This window comes from Rhipicephalus sanguineus, chromosome 2 (genome assembly GCF_013339695.2).
Source record: "Rhipicephalus sanguineus isolate Rsan-2018 chromosome 2, BIME_Rsan_1.4, whole genome shotgun sequence".
Lineage (NCBI taxonomy): Eukaryota > Metazoa > Arthropoda > Arachnida > Ixodida > Ixodidae > Rhipicephalus > Rhipicephalus sanguineus.
In genome coordinates this window covers 3,573,842-3,589,045 of record NC_051177.1, presented here as the reverse complement: position 1 = coordinate 3,589,045, position 15,204 = coordinate 3,573,842, and the positions used below count along the sequence as shown (strand labels likewise).

At 42.7% G+C, this 15,204-nt stretch overlaps 1 long non-coding RNA gene across 1 annotated transcript; it reads left to right on the top strand.

Moving 5' to 3' along the window:
• Positions 1-2,302: 2,302 nt before the first annotated feature.
• On the top strand, positions 2,303-14,761 carry LOC125757081 (uncharacterized). Its single transcript, XR_007415028.1, has 3 exons — positions 2,303-2,584; positions 9,026-9,213; positions 14,562-14,761. It is a non-coding gene; the product is annotated as an uncharacterized LOC125757081 (long non-coding RNA).
• The last annotated feature ends 443 nt before the right edge of the window (positions 14,762-15,204 follow it).

The window sequence follows — 15,204 nt, the reverse complement described above, 5'->3', positions numbered from 1 at the left end:
GGCATATCAAGCCATATATGGCTATATATGGCACATATATGGCGAATATTCATATATGGGCCTGATATGCCCAATTCCTGATGTGGCCATATATGGGAATTTTTATATATGTCCATATATGGGATTTTTGTAAGGGAGGTCATGTACTGCCATATATGGCTGTACTGATATGCATATAAGGGCACTTATAAAGCTATATAATCCCATATATGAGTGTATTTATATGCATATAAAGGCTCATATATTGCTGTATACTCCCATATATGGATGCAAATATGAATGTAAATGTGTCCAAAAATCGCCAAAAATAAGGGAACTGAAGCATTTGCTTGCTGCCTTCATAATTACTTTTTCTGTGGTGGGAGACATCTTGAAATGACTAGACACACCAATTACGCCATAATTAAACAAAATAAATTAATTAGCTTTTTAATTAGCGGAGAGACGCGGTCGAGTCAAAAGGGAGAATTGCGGTCCTTCCGGCGAAAAGACCATTGCCGCTTTGACATCTTGAGAAATCGGCCTCTGGTAATTATTGCGGAGCAATGAAATTGAACCAAATTCACTGGCGAAACCAAAACCGTAGCTCTAATGAGCGCAACTGGCAGACGACCAGAATGACGTCACTATTCACGACGGCGATTGCAGTGGTGTTAGTTCTTCTGCATTTGTTAACGTAAGTGCACCATACGTGCTCTAATTGCACACGAAATCCGCACAACCCCGAAGCGAAGTCAATTAATCGGTGGCTGGTAAAACACGCTCGCTCATTCTGGACATCTCGGAAAGGCAGTTGTGCTGTTCCGAGTTTCGGTTTCGCCTGTGAAATTTGTCAGATTTCATTATTCGCTAGTAATTGCCAGCGGCTGCTTTCGCAAAATCAAAAAGTGGCAACAGGCTCTTCGCAGAATTAAGGGCTGCAATTTTCCCATTTGACTGGACCACTTGTCTCCACTAATTAAAAAGTTAAATAACCCAATTTCTTTGATTCCTGTCGTAATTTATTCCCCTGCTCAGCTTAATTTGCCACCACAAAAAAAAGTAATTATGAAGGCAGCGTGAATATATCTCATATTTTTATTTCTGAGGATTTTCGGACACATTTCTTGAAACACCCTGAATTAGGGTGCTTATAAAGTCATATACTATGCAATGAACCTACTTTCATTTATTCTAGCTCAATCATGCAGATATGACTTTCCAAAGAATCCATATTGCCTATTTTTGGTCTCTTGACATTGTGCCCCTCATTTTTCATCTGGTTCTTCCACTTGTAGCATTCCTTATTTTGTAATATCTTGAACCATATTGCAGTGAAAAACGAAACGTTTTCAAGCAAACAGCAGTGCCACAACAGAACAACATAATGGGTAATAGTTGGTGTATATTTGTACTTTTTTTAGTGTGCAGACAGTACATTACTAGGAGACAGCAGTGTATTAAAATATTAAAAGAAGTTTAAATTAACCATGAGTCGAACCCACAGACAACAGCACTACCAAGCTGTCCGCGTTGCGCGTTAACCGCCTACACCACCCGCGCGCTTTTCTTTCTTTCTTTTTCTTTATTGGATACCGTCCGTGCGCTTGGCAGTGCGAAGGCTTCATTTTTTTTAGTAAAAGCTGCGACCTATAATATCTGTGTTCTACTTAATAACCATCGCGCCAATTAAATCAGTGCTACGTCGTCAACACCCGGCGTGATCTAGATATGAATAGCTCCGTACTGTTCCGAGACGCGCTAGTTGCGATCTCGCTCGATCACTAACTCCGCACTGAACAAAGGCTAATTACCTCAATAAACAAAGATTTTCTACCGTACAGGCAGCTCTAATGTACGTGCTAGCGTCGTAAGTACGTAGCGGCGACACCAGCAGAGTACGATAGCTTGTCAATTCATTTTGCTTCGACGCACTGTACGTACGAAATGCCACTGTTTGAAAGAGAAAATGCTGTCTTATGTGAAAATTCTACTATTTTTTAATCGACCTCTGATTAAATAAAAACGCACTGTACATACAAGTAATGCAGAGCACTGCTTCGACCGCCGATGGAAAAGTAAAGCGCACTGTCCGCGCTAGAAGCCTGTCGTCTGCTATGAAAACGCAAACAACAAAAAAGGCAAATCTGCTGAAGTACTATTTGGCTTACATCGCATAAATTGCTCTTCAAGATAAGCTATTATTTTCATTGTAAACTATGTTTTTCGAATAACATGCGTGCACTTTTTAATTTGACTCGCTCACGTATTTTTCTTTTTTTTTTATCAACTCTACGAGCCAAAGCCATCCACAGTCAAAGCCAAATGTCATTTATTTTTTGTTCTGTGTCAGCGTCTCGTGAGCTCGTTACGTCTTCAAGAACATTAATTTCATCTGAGAACGTGCCGCCCTCCCTTTTGCGATGTGCAAAGATCGTGCGCAAGTCGTGCGTTTTTTGGAGCGCCAGTCACGTACGAGTCGTTCAAGGAATCGAAGGAATGTACTACGGGCGCTCGTAGGACTCCGCAGCATGTCCGCAGCTGATGGCTGACGCCCGTGGCTACCGACACGAGACCGGCTACCGACTGCGTGACAGTATGAAAGGTAAGTGGCACATGTTATTATGCAAAGTACGCAACTCAGCGGAAGGCTGTGTTATCGCACGCGTACGAGGCGTTGTAGAGACGCAGCCTTATGCCCATTTGCGAGTGACAAACATTGTCATTGTCCCCGCTAGCGATTCGCTATGACTACGCTCATACGAGCAGAAAGAGCCACGACGCATCGCTACGGCTTTACGGAAGGAAATTTGTAACAACTGAGATAACATGCATGCGTATGATGATCGATTTGTCTGATGAGCATCATAGTGAGCAGGACGCAGGCGTCACTCGCATTGCATCGTTGTTAAGACAGCAAAGCAATGCTGCAACGCCATTTACTGTGCAGCCTTGTGCTCACGTTCGTGTGCAATGCGATTCGTGTGCGAAGCGGTATAATAAGCTGAAACTAATGGTGAAGTGTTGACTATGCGCTTAGACACTAACTTGAACTGGGTAAACGTAATAATGTTAATAGTGAGCTGGAGCCGTGTTTTCAGCATAGCGTAGAGACGTGTTCGTGCAGTATGTGCGTGTGTATCACCTTCACTTGTCAGTAATATTGTACGAACGAGCATCCACGATTATGAAAACTGGCATGCACAATGCGAGATTTCATATTCTGTCAGAGTGACCATGTGAACCTTATCCGAAGCAGCAGATTTCATATTCTGTCAGTGTTTCTTTTTATACATGAGTGTACTACCTTCACGTAGTTGTATACATTACACTGCTGTGTGGTAGGGGTTTAATTGGCATGGTACTGTGCGGTTGCTTATGTAAACACGTTAGGAGGCAGAAGGATCTGAATAGGCTAGTTGTCTCATGAGGAATGTAAGTGTGCTAGCACAAACAAGACAAGGACAGAAGAAAGACGTAGCAACAGGACCAGCACTCTTACGCGTCTACCTTCTGTCCTCATCTTGTTTGTGCTAAGACACGTAGGTGCATATAATTTAGCAACAGGCTGTTTATGTAATGCTTTTGTTGCCCATTTAATGCTTCAGAACAAATAAAATAGATTGTGCATATATAAACACGCCTTGACAAAGCAAATTTCATGCTGTTATGCCGAACACCTAACAAAAGCCTGTCACGTGGTCACTTGCTTTTGTTTCAGCTTCTGAATACTGTTTATTTTTATTAGTTTCTAACTTCAAGAAATTGCACGTCAAATTGATTAATGCTTCTTGACCTTATAATAAGTGCATTGAAAGTATTGCACGCAGTTACAAAGTGTGACCTTACACATATTCAATGCTGCTGCCTGCACAGCTCTGTCATGCTTACTGTTTCTCATTTCTCCCTAGCTTATTGCGTACCGTAAAATCCCGAGCAAGCGCCCCCCCCCCCTCCCTTCTTCAGGAGATTTCAAATATGCAACCCATTCTCTCCTCCCACCATTTTCACTGTTTTCATTTGTCCAACGAGTGTGAATGAAAACAGGGAATGCATGCGTATTCAATAAAGCATTTCATTAGAAGCACGGGTGTGCATTTTGTATTTTTAGCGGCTCATCCACGGCCACCTTCAATTTTGATTCATGACCGAGCAAGGGCCCCCCTCCTAATCTTGTCGGATTATCCCTCACTGTAGAGGTGGCGCTTGCTCGGGATTTTACGGTAGTGTTTCTTACTTTCCTCTTTTTAGACACATGCATACAACGCGGTAAGGTAGGCCGCTTTGCTAGAGAGAAAATTGGTGCAGTCGAATATGTAAATAATCCTCGTACCTCTCAGGAGTCGCATACACCTCGCATAGCATGTATAATGTACAGTACTCACGGATTGAAATAGGACACTTGGAGCGCATATGGCCGCCGGTATATGCAGCGCCGCTCGTGGATCCTCATGGAACCAAGGTGGTGCATTGGGGTATAAAGCAAGGGGGAGAACATCTACGCAGCAGGATTGCTCCTTCTGGTCGCCAACAAGCCGGCCTGTAGTTCACCACGCTGAGAGTGTGGCGCTGGAAGGCTTGCGCGCTTTCATATGCCGACCGAAATTGCTTGCCTGTGTGCACCTCTTATATTGCCGCGCGAGCAGAGGGCGCTCTCGTTACACGCGCTTTGGTGATGCAGCACGAATGCTGTGCAAGACTAAGGGATTGTGCCTTACAGTGTGCATGTAAGCAGTCTATTCTGCCAACATTTAAGTGCAGGGCCCGCTATCGTCGCGGTTAATCGCAGTGACAAATCACGGTGAAATGAAATAATGTCTGTGTTCTTCCCGCTTTCTTCGCCCATGTTCAACGCCCAATCTGCATCGTGTTGCAAGCAGCGGCCAATGTAGCGTCAACGAACACATGTAAGGCACAATCTCTTAGCTGAATCCTGTGTCTTACTTGCACAGCGTGCGTTCCACATCGCCAAAGCGCGTGTAACGAGAGCGTCCTCTGCTCGCGCCGCAATATAGGAGGTGCGCACTGGGGAGCCATTTCGGTTGGCATACGAAAGCACGCAAGCCTTGCAGCATGAGTGTAAGGTGAAACACAGGGACAGCCCTTCGGTTTGTGGCAAGGGGGTTGTATATCAGGTGCCTTTCACGTGCGGTAAATACTATATAGGACAAACAGGCCGCTGTCTGAATGCGCGCCTGTAAGATCACCGTCGATCTTTGAATGGGCAGCTGTCGTCTAATTTGGCCCTGCACTGCCGTGAGTGTAGGTGTACTCCTCGCTTGTCTGATGCGAAAGTGCTCGCACGTCATAGGGACCAGACGGCACGTGAGCTAGTTGAGGCTTTTTTCATTTTGAAAGCTGGAGATGACTGTGTGGCAAAGCCTTCCCTTGCGTTAACTAAGGCAGAGATAACATACCTGGATGCGCACATCTAAGGTTTTCGGTTGTGTTTGTGGTGAACATGTGGTTTGGGTTGCCTATATATTTTTGTCTTTCTAATAAAAGTTCAGTTGTTAGTATGCGCTTGTGCTGTAGCCTTATTCGTCTAGTCTTACGTTTTTTCGCGCTATTTGCTTTCAGCAAAAGAAGAAAAAAATAGTTAAAAGAAGCAACTTTTTTCTAAAAAGCTCGTCTTCAAAAAAATAAAATATTAAAAAACTCCAGTCTCAATTCTGACGACAATTTTTTATCGAAAAGCACTTATGTCAATGAAAATGCGGTTTTAATGTCATATGCCCTCATTTGCATTATTCAGGAGATATAACAGGCCAAAATGACCCTTGCTGTGTGTGCTCACTTCAGTGCGATTTATGGTCGTTATCAGCTTGCATTGTGCGTAAATCTAGTTTTAATTGTTTTGCTGCAGCAAAACTTTGCTCTGGTGACTTGTCAAGAAAAATGTGTTCTCAGATTTTGTGTCTAGCATGTGCGAAAGTGCTAAAGGGCTAATGCCTACGCAGTTTGCAGCCTACAACTTGAACTTACCCTGCCATTATTCGCTAATCAGGAGCACGCAAGACACCGTGAGCACATGGTTTAGGTAACTTTGCCAAAACTCGCCTTGCACACCAAACAAAGCATCTGTATGCAGCGGCAGGCCAGCTTAATCTGTAACTAAATGCCACAATCCGGCCATAGGTCGGCAAAAATATTGGAACTCACTCCGACTCACTTAAAAAATATATTTTGCACTGAGAGCTCACTCGGACTCAGACTCACCGAAATTTTCCTCAGCCAGACTCACTCGGACTCAGACTACTAAACTTTTTCTCAACTGGACTCACTCGGACTCAAACTCACCAACATCTTGCTCAGCCGGACTCACTCAGAGTCAGACTCACGGCTTGAACTGAGTCTGAGTGAGTCGACTCATGAGTTCGCTGGTGTAAAGTTAGCTTTTCCGATCATGGTGTAAATGCTCTTTAATGCCAATATCTCACATAATCGGTGCTCTACAATACACCTTTTGATCTTATACCTTCAAATAGTAGTTATGAGTGGTTGCAATCCAGTAAGGACGTTTTTATGAAATGTGCGACTCACACGAGATATTTCTATCAAGAACTTCCCATGCAAGAGTTTGCGGGAGGAGGTAATGGAACCCTCCCTTAGCACCACCGCCCCCACTCACACCTCTTATCAATAAACATTGTGGTGGAGCATGAACGCTAGTGCGTTGAGGCACGTGTGAATAGATTTGAGTATAAATGTAAGCCGGTGTAAGGCTGATAGTAATGCCGATAGGTGAGTAGATAAGTCCATTGGTCGGCAATGAAGGGTGGAGCTCGTTCAGACTCGCTCAATAAATATATGTTGCGCTTAGGGCTCACTCGGACTCAAACTCACTAAAGTTTCCCTCAACCGGACTCACTTGGACTCAAACTCACCAACGTATTGCTCAGCCGGACTCACCCAGACTCAGACTCACGGCTTGATCTGAGTCTGAGTGAGTCGACTCATGAGTGAGTTTGCCGACCTAGGCGCACTGTTATTGAGGTGCTTTCTCACTGCCTGCTTGCTTCCCTTTCATTACGTGCATTGTACACTCTAACCATCTTCCCCATTCAACGCACACTGTGCTAAACAGCATACGTAAAAAGTTATCTCAGTCATTTCTGAGTTGTTAATTTCGCTTCCCGCTATCATGTTTTCGGCGTCGCAGGTAACGTCTTCCTGTATCATCTTAACCTTTACCTCAGCATTTCAGCAGCCAGAAAATGTGCGGTGCGGCACGATTAAGCCATAAGTGGCCGAAGCTGCCCAATTTATGATGTTTTGTTGGCATTTTACTAAAGTGCTTTCCCACGTTGAGAACAGCAGACGTCACTGGTGGCACCAGACGGGCATTATCCTTAATTTTGTCAAGGAGTCTGGCCCACAAATTAATTATCACACCCCAAAGCATTTAGACATCCTTGGTCATAAAATATGAAACCATGAGTAGTTAAGTGAGCAAATGTGTGCGGCGGTGTTCAGTATAAACGTTTCGACTTGGTCTAGCTGTTCACTACACGGGATGCATGCAGCCCATGGCTAGGTCTGAGTATTCTGTGCCGATTACTTACGCATCCGCAAAAAGATTTTCGCTGTGTCAATTTTCTTTCATTCCTGCTTTTGTTGTTGTCTTCCTCCAGAAGCTACTGCCATAGGATGAGGATCTTCGCGACACCTGTGAGGTCTGCTAGCATTGCTTTACGCGCCTGAAGGAAAATCTGTCTACATCTATGAGAATTGCGATGAGGTAGTCGAGGCATTTCTTCAGGAAGAAGAAGCGATTGATATCTTGAACAGGTGTGCCCACCTTTCCTCTGATGCCTGTAGGTGAGGTTCTAGGCTGCAAACTACATATGCGTTAGCCCTTCAGAGGATGGCAGCAGCCCATTTTCGCACACGCTAGACACAAATAAAATCTGAGAACACGTTTTTCTTGACAAGGTACCAGAGCAAAGTAGATTAACGCACAATGCAAGCTGATAACCACTGATCACACTAAGTGAGCACACACAGCAAGGGTCATTTTGGTCCGTTATATCTCGTGAACAAAGCAAATGAGGACATATGATATTAAAACTGTGTTTTCACTGACATAAGCGCTCTTCAATAAAAAATTGTCGTTAAAATTGAGACCGGTGTTTTGTTCATCTTATTTCTTGAAAATGGACCTTTTTTTAAAAAAACTGGCTTCTCTAACTATTTTTTTTCTTCTTTTGCGCTGCCCGTAGGAAAACGATCTCCTATAGAAATGTTGGAAATGTTCTTTTCTACATTTGACATTGTTCTGAAGTTTCTGTGTGAAATAGAAAAGGCGCCAAGACGCATCAAACTTAGCAAACTTTTTTGATTTGGGCTGTGTTTGGCATTTTTTCACATTTTTTTCCTTTTGAGGACAGCATAAAAAAAGCATGGATGTAATTCACAGTAATGCATAATAAAACCAACAGAAAAAATTTCAACACAACGTTTATACTGCGCGTTAAATTTGCCCGTGAAATCCAAAAATATTGCGATTAGCTAAAACAGGATGGCCACACGGCCACCTCCAAATAGTTTTTTGGCACGCTGGGAGCGTTTTTTGGAAATAATATTTTCGGTTCCGTGCGCTTTGAATGTGGCCACTTAACATATAAAAAACCCAGGCAAAACAAAAATATCGATTGGACAGGCATGTTCGATCTCTCGTGGAATCACCCTGAGGTAATTTTTGCATCTCTTTCAATGTAGTTGCACCATCAGTGTCCAAATGTGCCATTTTAAAGAAAAAATGCTGCCCAGAATATCCCGTTAACTGGAGTTGTGGTTGTGCTGCCGTGACCTAGCTTCGTGCTCTCTTTACATACAGTATAAACATTCACCTTGAACATTACGGTTGGCTTTAGATGGATTGTGGCAGTTCAGAAAAATAAGTAAAATGAAGGTTGCAAATGCAGAGCTTAACTGCTAAGAAAGAATGCCTGAGTTCGCCTCTTCAAAATGGGAGCTGTTTCTTCTGCAGAAGTTTGGATGTCATGTTTTAAATTCTAAAAACCTCTTCTGCGACCTTGTGCAGGTCGATCTTGGCCCACGACTGTAAATGGAAAACCAAAAGTGGCGGTGGCGGTGTTCTCTGTCAGAGAAACAGCAAAAGTACTATCGCACAACGAAACATTGCACAACTGAAGCATCGCCTGTGCCTCATGCTGTTGTTTCATCAAAGATCAAGGTCATCGCCCTTGGAGGGACTTTATGCATGGCAGCGTGAGTGGCTGAATGGTCTTCTTTTTGTTCTGTCTTAGGCCGAATAATAGTATCCTAGTGCAACCTCGACAAAAAGTGCAATGGTGACAATGACGTCGTCCACTTACAAGTGCATGCCTCAGTTTTTACACAGGAATGTCAGCAGCCTCAACGTCATCCGGAAATCCAGTCTTGCTGCTCAAGCAGAAGGAAGGAAAAAGAGAGACAGGATAGAGAGTAGCCTTTTTTCTTCTTTCTGCTTGTGCAGCAAGACCAGAATTTAGTATGAACCAGCTAATCTGCAAAGAAGTATTGTCTCAACATTATATTTGCACAGTACACGTGATAAGGTCTTGCTTATGCTGCCATGTAAGAAATTGGAGCGTTTTACTTCTGTCAGGCAACGGGAAGCTGGGAGGGCGTAAACAAATGGTGCTCCACAGTTTTCATGAATGCAGGAGTGTAACTGTTCATCGACAAGTTCTTTTCGTTTTTTCTACAATAGGAAGTCAGGTCTTCAGGTTTCATGCAAATACGTCTGTAACGGTTCAATAGGGAGGCAACTACTGGCCTTTCACAAGTGTTTGGAAGAACAACATTATGTTCAGGTACTGGGCAATGCATACTCTCTCTGTAAACATTGAAAGAGAGTGCTCCATTATTCCTGTTTACCAATACATTCAAAAAAGGTAGTTCCCAGTCTGCCTCCATCTCTACCATGAACTGAAAGAAATCTACTTGATAGATTAGATGCATTTGGAAGCTTCCAAAGCAGAGCGATTAATCACACACACAAAAAAAGATAATATTCATAGCACACAAAAATAATTGGTTTTGGGCTGAAAGAAGCAATGGAATTATATTCCAGCCACTGCATTGTCAGATTCGTGGTGTGCCTTGGACTTGCACTTAACATGGGCTTTTCGAAACACACGTAGTTATTGCCCAGGGAAAAACTGAGGAGCCTCTTCAAGTCGTGAACATCGATTTGAGACCTTTCTTGTAGGGCTGGATGAGCGTTGAGAGCAGCAGTACGCACTTCAATGGTCATGTCAATGATAATATAAGTAACCAGAACTGTATACTTCCATGCCCACTGACATTGTTGTTGATGTGAAAGTCCACAACTCGCCAATGGGTGACTGTCACAGTGGCTGCAAAATCACGCCCTCACTTCTTTCAGCCCAACAAACAAACATTTCAGCCAAGCATTTTTGTGTGTTATGTACTATCTGCATCAAATGAAACCCGAACAGCGGCAAGCCTTCGCAATGGTATAGTGCGCGCCGTCCAGTTATCACCAGGGACGGGTGCGCGTATGCGCAGTGTGGCCAAACCGGATGCACGCGCCTGTCAATGGTAATGACAGGACGGCGCGCACTGTACCATTGTGAAGGCTTGCCGCTGTTTGAGTTTCATTTGACGCAGATAGTACATTATTGTTTTTGCCTGATTAAGTGCGCTGCTCTGAAAGCTTTCACACCCATTTAACTCTTTCCCTGGAGAGTTTTTTTTGGCCAAAATCGATACAAAAATACCCATATTTTTTATTTGGCTGGTTGATTCTAAGTGTCTTGAAACAACTAAAAAAATTATTCAAGGACACTTTATTAGCATTATACATGCGACATATTTTTTGTATGTTATAAAATATGCAGATGATTGACTTCACCGCACTGCACCACAGAAAGCACCCTAACATCTCCAGCCTTCAGTGCAGAAAATGTCTCTTTGAAATTTGAAATGTAAAGCGCAATTGGACTAGCGAGTCCTTGAAAACAAACCTTTAACGTGCTGGTAGGCGTTTGGTTACATCTAACGGCGTCCTCTGTCGACGTATTGAGGCACGATCATCATCCGAATCCAGCAGTTTAGAGAAACTATGCTGCTTTTTGTAGTCACTGCCGCATTCACAGGAGAACTGCAATTCTTCATTTCACAACACTTCGGCAAACAAGCACTTTTTTTTTTTTTTTGAATGGAGCTGTTGCAAGCAAGCACGCACCTCTTGCGCACAGAGGAGGATGCCATTTTCTAATTCCAGTTGCCAGAATCAAGCCCTTCCTTGACTAAAATGCATGTTTTGAGCGTGTTTTTAAATTTTTTACTGTGCCATCTGTTGAAGCCAAAGAGAAGACAGCTAATTGAATCAGGGTAGCTTAACTGCGGCGCCTTCAAATGCTTGTTTCAGGGTGGACGAGCCTAGCTCGTCTTTGGTGTGAGCGGTACGGTACAAATTGTGTGGACGAGCTCAGCTCATCTTTGGTAAGGAAAGGGTTAAACCATCGGGTAGATTCCAGTAAATTCACAGTAGAGATGGAGCAGATTAGAAATTAACATTCTTTTGGATGAGTTGGCAAACAGGAACAACAGAACACTGCATTCCTTCAGTGTTTACAGAAAGGATACACAGGGACTGGTACCTGAGCTTAATGTCTGCCCATCTGCGCATAATGTCTGCATTTGCCAGAGGTCAGCAGTTGCCCCTCTTGGACCGTTTACAGTCACATTTGCACGAAACCTGAAGACCTGACTTCCTAAATGTACCAAACTCAAAAGTACTTTTCGACAAATACTCCACTTTTGAGTACATGAAAACTGTAGAACACTGTTTGTCCAAACCCTCCTGGCCTGCCAGTATCCGACAGAAGTAATGCGCTTCTTACATGCCAGGGTAAGTGAGACTTCATGACGTGTACAGCGTAATTACGATGTTGGGGCTGCTAACCTTCCTGCGTACAAACTTGGGCAAGGGCTCATATGGGGAAAAGACAAGCTGCCAAAAGAAGTCCTTACAGGCATTTTCTGCAAGATTCCCTGAGCAGACTGGGCGAGTGTCTACACCAGGGAGACTTACACAGCAGCTGCACCAACTTCATAACAATGTCGATAAGAAAAAGATGACGGAGCACGCAAGAAACAACTGAGCACAATACAGACTGGGTAAATTGTATATAGTACAATTGGCCAGTAAACAAAATGGAAGTCATGTTTGTATCTGAAATCCTTTGAGATACAAGCGCTTTTCTATTGTACTTTCTTCCATTACGATCAATGCAATCGTGTTGCCCTTTTTTGCTGGTGCCCTCGAAGGCTGTGCACATATGAGCTTAGAAGCTCCCATGATTCCAAGTCTCTTCATGGGATTAATTTTAGTGTCAGTTTCACCGGCATTGTTGAACTTGATGCGGTAATCGTGTTTCTCACAATAATGGTTGAGAGCATCGCGCTCTGAACAACACTCACTTTGGAGGATTGGCTTAAGAAATGGATAGGCTAACAGAAATGGACTTACTATATAATTTGTGTGATTGTTGAAAAAAAAGTTAGAATAATCAGTATGAATTAATAATGGTTATTTCAAAATTTAGATCAAAATGAAGGGACAAGGGGGCAGCACTAGAATGAATACAAAGGACAAGAAGACAGAACATGCGCTGTGTCCTGTCTTCTCGTCCTTTGTATTCGTCCTAGCGCTGCCCCGTTGTCCCTTCATTATGAACCCAAACCAACTCGCCTACCTATTTGTGATTCTGTTAGATCAGAATCTTGATTCAGTAAAAGATTAATTGAATTTTAACTAAAAGAACCATAGTAATCTAATTAATGCTGAAGGGCCTCAAAACCAGCTTCACTATTTTTAACATTTCAAGTAAATGTGTGCTTCGAGTTCAAACTTTTGCAACGATAAACAATGCCAAACATAGCCACGGAATAAACAACAATCTTGTGCTACTCTTTGGGCCTTTCGGTATCCCCAGAGTTGGTAGTGACGTGACCAGAAAATCTGGTCATGTCAGCAGCTGAGAGAACCTGTTTGTCTGCCTGCAGGTATGCGTATTCGCTGCTTATCCTTCTCGCACGGTGAGGAGAAATACTTGCCCAGGAGGAGAGATAAGTTAACGAATGGAGTGTAGCGCATGAAAGAGTGAAATGAGGGAGGGCTGCATTTTGATCATCATACGCATGTAACTCCGCTAATAGAGCAGCATTTCAAAAAATTCTCGTGGCCACATGTTCACTGTAGTAAGGCAGAGTGACCGCGACTGGTATGCAGGAAACACGACTCGTGTAAAGGAAGTGAGGAAATTTGAAGTAAGGCACGTTGAAGCAGAATATCTTAGGAAAAAAATTGCTAGTCATGTGATATATACAGCTACACAGGTTATTTCTTGTATGCTATGCGTAAAGAACACTTCCAGGTTTAACAAAATAATTCAAGCATCCTTATCACTTTGTTAGATCGAGTTTTCACTGTAATCACTCAGTTCTTCTGTACCTGTTACATTCATAATATGAAAGTTAGCGAAAGTTAGTTTGCCTAAAATAACCTTCCTCATTCTTGTTTTCAATTGGGAAAAGTTTATTACCTGTTATAGGGAACAGAGTAAGGCACAAGGATGTCTTGTGGGCTAAGCAGGCATATAGATGACTGTCCAATCTAGCATGCAAGAACAACTGATTTATTCTCTCGAGGTGTTTTCTCAAGGAGCCTTAGCAATACACAGGGCCGCAACCAAATGGAGCTGAAAAGCAAGACGATGGCTCCACAAAATATGACACCCCCCGGTCCCCTTAGAGAAAATAATGCAAATGAAAAAAATGTACATGTTTGCTGTTGGGACATACAGAGGTGATGTTCTCAAACGGATGGTTCTGGCACCCACTTGTTTTTAACACACCCTAATTCAACATAAACCAATTTTAAGCTCGGAAAAAATGCAGCATATGCCTCCTATTTTTAAACCAGAAAAGAATGCAGCACACAGAGTTTATGACTTCACATATCCTGATACGTAATATTTATTTTCACCATTCTCACACATGAACTGTATGCTTTTTAAATAAGTCTGCAGCTATCATGCCTCAACTTCACCAATTCAACCTTTGATGCATGCAATATTCAGAATATGAAGGACACATTTCATGATCTGTTGTGGCAAAATTTTATACCTAAAGCTTTTTAAATGAGCTTTCCTATTAAACCAGCACATTACTGTCGCCACTCTTTATACATTACATGGGAACTGTTTGGTCACCACCTTGTTGATTGCTTTACTGCTTTTGTGAGTGCTACAAACGCAGTTTTGGTCGAGTAGTGAATTGTAATGCGTGTGGAATTTTCAGACCTGTTTGCTTGAAGAAATGCTGCACGCTGTAGCTGAGTAACTAAGCTACTCATGTTATTTACATTCTGCTTAAATATCAGTGCTTGAAATGTGATAAGCATGTTATATCTGTTAGGGCTCTAACCACTTTTTGCAAGTTGCACAGCCACCTCATAACTGTTCCGTTGGCAATAGATTTCAGTATTTGTGTCCTGTGTGAAAATTTCGTCTAAAATAAAATTCACTTTTGCTTTATTTCAGATGGTTCGAGTTCCACCACACGGAGAATCCTGAAGCTAATTCTTCCAAGGCAGAGCGGGGCATGCTGAAAGTTATCAGAAGGCCGAAAGAATAAATCGGTGGTTCATCTGCATGTACAACCATCGTCAAGTGTTATCATGTACTGTTTTTTGCAGCTGCATAATATTAAACAGTCCGAGTCTGCCCCAGCAGCCCATATGGGTAACAGATGTTTTGATTAAGACTTCTTTTATGATGTCTCTGAAAGTAAGGCAGTATGCATTCAATGAATTCGAATTATTTCATAAACATGGCTTCATGTGGTTGGATAAACCAGTTGCATAAATTGATGTGATATTTCCAGGAATGACAAGTTCCCTGTGAGATTCACACACTAGTTTTCTCACGCAATTGACTAGGTGGCAGTGTAAGGTGTCTAATAGAAATAGTGATAGGAACCACCACAGTTCTCGAAGTGGCTGACACCAACAAACTTTCCATAAGTACCAGTGAAAGATGGCTTATTATTTGATGGCAACGCTGTTCCTCAGATGTGCACCGTAGAGTAGCTCTAGGTCCCTGTCTTTATATGTTTAATATGCTACACTGCCCAGGTGCAGCAATATATGACACCCAAGATATCACAACGACAGTAAATCGTGCT